General features: G+C 42.6%; 1 long non-coding RNA gene across 1 annotated transcript; it reads right to left on the bottom strand.

Annotated features, from left to right (window-relative positions):
• Positions 1-2116: 2116 nt before the first annotated feature.
• Positions 2117-4274, bottom strand: LOC120644345. The gene is made up of 2 exons (XR_005663639.1): positions 2973-4274; positions 2117-2892 (listed from the first exon to the last, which is right to left on the bottom strand). It is a non-coding gene; the product is annotated as an uncharacterized LOC120644345 (long non-coding RNA).
• Between the last annotated feature and the right edge of the window lie 2708 nt (positions 4275-6982).

Below are 6982 nucleotides of genomic sequence, written 5' to 3'. Positions count from 1 at the left end.
GCAAATCCAAATGGCTTTCGAGCAAGGGAGGTTGAAATTTGAAACTCCCAAGAAGACGATGAAGATTGATGGGCATCCTTTCGCTACAAACATGGTTGATGTAGCCAGAGACAAAGGTTTTTTCTCAAGCCAAGATTCTGACGTCAACATCGACCAAGAGATCTGGAGCTGTTGATCCCAAAGTGCAGATAGCGGCCGATGAGGTCAAAGGGAAGGGTTTGCAAGAAGATGCTGGACGTTCATTGGCGCCACATAGATGTGTCACGTCTCAAATGCTGTTAAACAAGTTTCAGCATGATCGTGAAAGGTGGCAGCAAAAAGAAGAGGAGGAACGTCGTGAGAAAGATCATTGGAGGTGTCCTTTCTTTGTCTACTACTGGGAAGAAGAGTTGACATTGCCATCGGCATATGATTGTCCTGAATGCAATGGTCAAGGCAGCCGATCATATAAGAGACCACGTCATGTCGTTGAACCCTATCGGCGTGAGCGCACTCCCGTGCATGATCGGCTAGGAAAAAAGGTATCGGTGCATGATCGACTGGGGGACAGGACCATGCTACGTGATCCTGCTGGAAGGAGAGTGCCCGCACACGATCGGCTAGAACAGATGGCCGATGACAGAGTGCAAGATGATCAGCCGATGTGGAGAGATCCAGAGCGTGAACCGGATTGTACGGGTCAATCTCAGTGGTGTCCAGGAGGTTTGACCAGGTCTCAGAAGCGACGTGTTCAGAGGCTACGTCAACTGAGATCATAGAGGAAGAGCAAGAATAGACTCTAAACAAGAGAGAAGTCAAATCACAAGTCTGGCGTGTTAAGGTTAAGGCCGATGATGAATCGGCCAGTAACAGTTCCACACCGATTCAAGCAGTCGGTTCTTCAGAAGGTTTCTAATGGATGAGTTTCTAGAAGAAGAAGGGAAATTGGGGCATGGGTTTACGTCGGCCGATTTATTAGAAGAAATCGATATTGGAGATGGTGATAGACCATGGCCGATGTTTATTAGTGCCAACTTGGATCCCGAATACAAACAAGAACTGAAGAGTTTATTAAAGGAATACAAAGATTGCTTTGTTTGGGAATATTATGAGATGCCTGGCTTAGATAGATCTATTGTGGAACATCGCTTACCTATAAAATCGGGACATCGGTCATATCAACAAGGAGCAAGACGATGTAATCCTAAGATTTTGCCAGATATAAAGGCCGAGATTATACGGTTAATTGAAGCTAATTTTATTCGGCAATGTCGTTATGCCGAATGGATTTCTAATGTTGTTCCTGTTTACAAAAAGAATGGCAAACTACGAGTGTGCATTGATTTCAGGGATCTCAACAAGGCCACGCCGATGGATGGTTACCCTATGCCGATAGCCGATATGTTAGTAGATGCCGCTGCTGGACACAAAGTGATCAGTTTTATGGATGACAATGCTAGATATAATCAAATTTTTATGGCAGAAGAAGTCATCCATAAAACTGCGTTCAGATGTCCAGGGCATCTTGGTTTATTTGAATGGGTAGTCATGACCTTCGGACTGAAGAACGCCGGTGCGACGTATCAGAGAGCCATGAATTATATTTTTCATGAACTCATCGGCAAAATTGTGGAAATATATATTGATGATGTAGTTGTGAAGTCACTACTACGGAACATAGATGTAGTAACACCAACTTGTGTTACTATAAGTCAATAGAAGTGTTACTGCGTCTCCTAGTAACACATCTTGTTAGTGTTCCTATTTCCACTGTTACTATAGTCAGTTAGTGTTCCTATTTCCACTGTTACTATAGTCAGATCTATTAGAACACAAGATATATGTTCTTTTTACATCCAAAAAAGTGTTACTACTTTGTAACACAATTACTTATCTACTGGATCATTTATCAAGTGTTACAATAATTATCCATGTAACACATTTTTGAGCTCTAGTAACAGTTAAACCTTGCTGTAGAGCATATAGTTTGAAACAAAGGAACATATAGTCTGTAACACATATCTTACCTATTGTAACACATTTTGAATTTAAAATAAATATTTATTTCACACCTACATGTGGCATATAATGTTGACATGAAAATTCAGTGTAAACATAACATATTGCACCAACCAAATATTTCAAGAACCATAGGACCTTGCATTGATTGTACGAAAGTTTCAATAGTAGTACTTGTTCACGTCACATGATAGTCTATATACATAACAATATGATTCTAAAGAGTAAATATACATAGTAGTGAGCAGTACAAGTCTACACTACTGGAAAGCAAAATGTAAATACAAATATCTAGTATTCTTAAAATTCGTTGCTTCTCTATCCATTTGATATCTAGTATTCTTCAAGTCCGTTGCTTCTGGATCCATTCATGTACACATCAATATAAGAATTCAGTCATTGGTAATTCAAACCTGCATACAGAAACAAGTTGTAACATTAAATACTATACTATCCATATATGCTAGAAAAAAATATATAGCAGCAACAAACATAATTCGAAGGCCAAGCAATTGCATTGGTGCTGTTTTGGTATGGCATCACCAGTGATGCTGTACCAGGTCAGAGGCCTTACTAATAGTTCATCTTTTGCAATAGGATGATTGATACACACTTTATAGAAATTGTTTTTGATGACCCCACCAACTATAAATTTTGCACAAGGAGAAAGGGAGATAAAACTATATAATTGAAAGCCGAGCACCCAGACGTTTTTCATAGTAGCCGCAACATCCTTCATTGGTTACAACTCCTTCAAGCACCAAAGACAGACAAAAAAATTAGATACCAACAAAGTAATACTGCAATCATCTGCATGAAAAATAACATTTTCCATGTATGATACCCTTTGCTTTGCCTGAAGGAGCTAGAAGATTCAGAAATCTCTCTTTCAAGCTGAAACACAAAGGTTAAGTAAGTGTATATGTGTTCTAAATCCCATCTACCAGATCACGACTAAGATCACAAAGACTCACCTCTGCAATCCTTGCTGACATCCTAGAGTCCATGTATTTGTTTTCTTTAATTCTGCTAAGATCATCAATTTTGTTTTTTCTTCAATCCCTCTATCAGGACTAGATGTTTCTTTGGTCAAGTAAAGAGAACAACGAAAAGTAGTATGAGTTATGATTATATTTTAATTGCAGGAAGTGCAATTTGGAGAATTCATACTAGACAGAACTAAAAGAACACACTACTGGACAAGTTCCTGCATATTCTCTGAAATATTGATACCCCAAAAAGAAAATTCCAGCACTCAAATCTGAATTAAACAATCATATATGATCAGGAGCAAAAATTGAACTGAAGTAAACAAGCTGCATGTTCAGTTCTATGTGGATGTGATAAGCATGAACCGGATAAATTGAACGAAGTAAGAAGGATGAAACATAGCTTTTTGACTTATGGACAACATAAAACTTTTCAGATCAATCCATCAATTAAAGGCTATGTTGTTGTTGTTGTTGTAATCCATCAATTGGATCAGCAAGGCATAAAAATATATACTATATAATTTATGACATAACAGGAGAACATGCAAGAATCAAGATATACGGAAACATTCAGACTTTCTCCACTTGTGCAAAATGTGAAACAGGAAGCAATTATCAAGTCAGGCCAAGGTTCGTCGCAGCAGCAGCAGCGTTGTAGTCGTAGTTGAACCACTCGTCGTGCTCCTCTTGTGGATCCATTGAAGTGCTCACTTGGAAAGTGACGAGTTGCGCTCGTGCCTGGCCGTGCAAGGGCGGGCAGGTGACTCGGCTTGGACAGCGCCTCTGCCGGGATGGGCGCGCGGCGATGGCGGACAACGACTGCCGGATGGCCACGGGCGTCACCGGCGCCTAGGCCGTTACGCGTGGCTCTAGCCAGGGTGGGAAGGGGCGCCCGGGCAGGACGGGCGGTGCCTCGGTGCTGAAGGTCGCTCGGGCGGGGACGCGAGCCGCGTGGCCGCCTAGGCGCCGGTGGCCGCGAGCTCTGGGACGAGAGGCCTGGGTGGAGACGGCAGGCACCCTGGTGGAGTACAGCGAGGGACGGGCGGCGCCGGCACGGCCGCAAGCTTGGCCCGCCAGTCGCGCGGAAGCGGATCAGGTGCCATGCGGCCACGCCCGCTCGCCGGTGCCGCGGTCAGGGACGGGGATGGGCGGCCGCGGATGGGGGATGGGGGCGGGCGGCGACGGACATCGATGGGGAGGTCTGGGAGTCTCAAGGCGGGGATGGAGATCAGCGTGGCGGTTCCGCGGTTGGAGGAGTCGCGTTCGGGTTGGAGCAGCGGTGAGGACGGGAGAGAGATAAGGGCAGATTGGTGTAAATCTCCAAACGGCCCCTAGGCCATGTTTGGATTTTAGGGGTAAAGATTTACCCAAAGGTAAATATTTTATACCTCACATTTGCCTCCAACTAATTTACTTCATGGGATGTTTGGATTTAGGGGTAAAATGAGGATAAAAGTAGTTGAAAATAGCAATCAATGCCTCTCATGTACCCAATTTTACCCCAATTTGACACCCTCTAAGAGGTAAAGAGGGGCAAATGGGTAAAGGGGCACATTTACTCTACATATTTGGATTTTTAGGGGTAAATGGAAGGCAAATTTACCCCTTTTACTTCTTTACCCCACCATCCAAACATGGCCCTAGTTTTATGCCAAATAAATTTTGTAATTCTACTCCATTTTTTCTTATGACATTTTTTTTTTCAATCGGTGACCCAACATAGTTCCTACATTCAGGTTAGGATCAAATTAGCATAATTTTATAATATATATTTGGATCAAATTAGCATAATTTAGTAGGCACATGTTTGGATGAAATTTTATGGACGTTGTAGGAAACATTACAAGATAAATACATGAGAAGAGAAATCATAAATGCTAGAAGAGTTTTTTCCAAAAAAATAAATATGCATTTATCATGGTGTGGCGGTAGAAGATTGGTTTCTGCACAGTTCAATTAGAAAGAGCGATAGTTTTATTGTAAGGTTGGACGAAAAACTTGTGGCTCGTCTCGACTCGTTAGTGGCTTGGCTCAGCTCGTTAGGAAATGTTATCGAGCCAAGCTAAGTATTTAGCTTGGTTCAATAACGAGCCAGCTCGAATAGGCTCACGAGCTAAAATGAGCCGAAGAGCTACATCTAAACATTGTAGCCCAGATAGAATTGGACCATGTGATCAGCCCAACACCACTGTGTAAAACTTGTCTCGGTCCCTACCTCTCTAACTCTCTATCTTCATCTCCCGGTCTCCAAGCCCCCTCCTATACTCACCCCCAATCCCCAGGGGAGCATAGACAATAGCCGCGCCCGACCGACCGCCCCCTGACCTCCCGACCTCCCCTCCCTTGCAGCGTTGCCTAATGAGTCATGTGCGGCTATACTTGGCCGGCAGCGGCACCGCGACCCTCCTGGTCACGCCTCACTTCGGCCTACACTAACCTCTTTTGGTGTTTCTCCTCTCCCATTGTACATTATTCTTCATTCTTTTTTTCAACAGAGCTATCCCTTCCACCACCAGCTCCCATCTCGGCTCCGACGGTGCAATGACACCTATGCCGCCGCCGGTGACACCAACCGATACAAACTCATTGGACACCCATCCGGCACCTCCACAACATATTGGGGGTCTCAATTGCCCATCTACGGTGACCCGTTACTTTTTGCCTTTTGCTCGAAATGCTAGGCTGTGCATGTCATAGGTAAGCCCAAATCAAAAATCTCGAAATGCTAACCTTTAAAGGTTGTTCAAGAAGGTCGCCATTGCTGGGCAGCTCAAACATGGCCTTCATGATAAAGGTCTTTGTAACACTTTTATGTAATATTATTTTTGTGCTACTATAGCATGTGCATTTGTGACATGTTTTACATGTTCCAGTCAAGTGTTACAACATACTACAATTTTGTAACATCTTGGCCGTAACATTAATTTTGTGTTACTATAACGATTGCCTGTAACATATTTTTTCAAAGTAAGCGCTATGTGTTACAATCTTAATTGTAACACATAGCTTTGTGTTCCTATAAAACTTCTTTGTATCACATTGATGATTGTGTTACAAGAGTGTGTTACCATATCTATATTTTGTAGTAGTGTGGCCGATCTACGTAGAGCTTTGGAATGCACAAGAAGGCATGGATTGAAGTTGAATCCAAACAATTGTGCCTTTGGTGTGTCGGCTGGCCAATTCTTGGGTTTTATGGTGCATGAGCGAGGAATTAAAATTAGTCAGAAGACTATATCAGCCATTGACAAAATCGAAGCCCCTACGACGAGAGTTGAACTTGAGTCATTGGTCGGCAAGATTAATTTTATTTGAAGATTTATATCTAATCTATCTGGAAAAATTTAGCCGTTCAGCTCTTTACTGAAGTTGAAGGCTAATCAAGAGTTTGTATGGGGAGAGGAACATCAGAAAGCATTGGATGAGATCAAGCATTATTTGGTGAATCCTCTAGTATTGGTTCCTCCTCAAAAGCACAAGCCGTTTAAATAATATTTGTCGGCTAATGAACGTGCTATCGGATCGGCCCTTATTCAAGAATTTGAGGGAAAAGAAAGTGTTATATATTTTGTGAGCAGAAGGTTGCTGGATGCTGAAACCAGGTATTCTCCCATCGAAAGATTATGTCTATGCCTATATTTTTCCTGTACTAAGCTTAGGCATTATTTATTATCGGCTGAGTGTGTTGTCGTGAGCAAAGATAATGTTATTAAATATATGCTCTCGCTGCCAATTTTAAATGGGAGAATAGGAAAATGGATCCTGGCCTTGTCAGAATTTGATTTGAGGTACGAATCGGCTAAAGCAGTTAAGGGTCAGGCCGTAGCCGATTTTGTTGTACAACAATGTGGGCCAGAACTAAGCATGGTAGATCTTGTTCCTTGGACCTTATTCTTTGATGGATCTTCATGTGGGAATGGTTCTGGAATTGGCGTGGTGCTAATTTCTCCTCGGGGGGCAAATTTTGAGTTTTCATTCCCAATTGAGGCATC

Source organism: Panicum virgatum, chromosome 8K, assembly GCF_016808335.1.
Source record: "Panicum virgatum strain AP13 chromosome 8K, P.virgatum_v5, whole genome shotgun sequence".
Classification (NCBI taxonomy): domain Eukaryota; kingdom Viridiplantae; phylum Streptophyta; class Magnoliopsida; order Poales; family Poaceae; genus Panicum; species Panicum virgatum.
The sequence above is the reverse complement of the archived record's forward strand: the minus strand, read 5'-3'. Positions and strand labels throughout refer to the sequence as shown.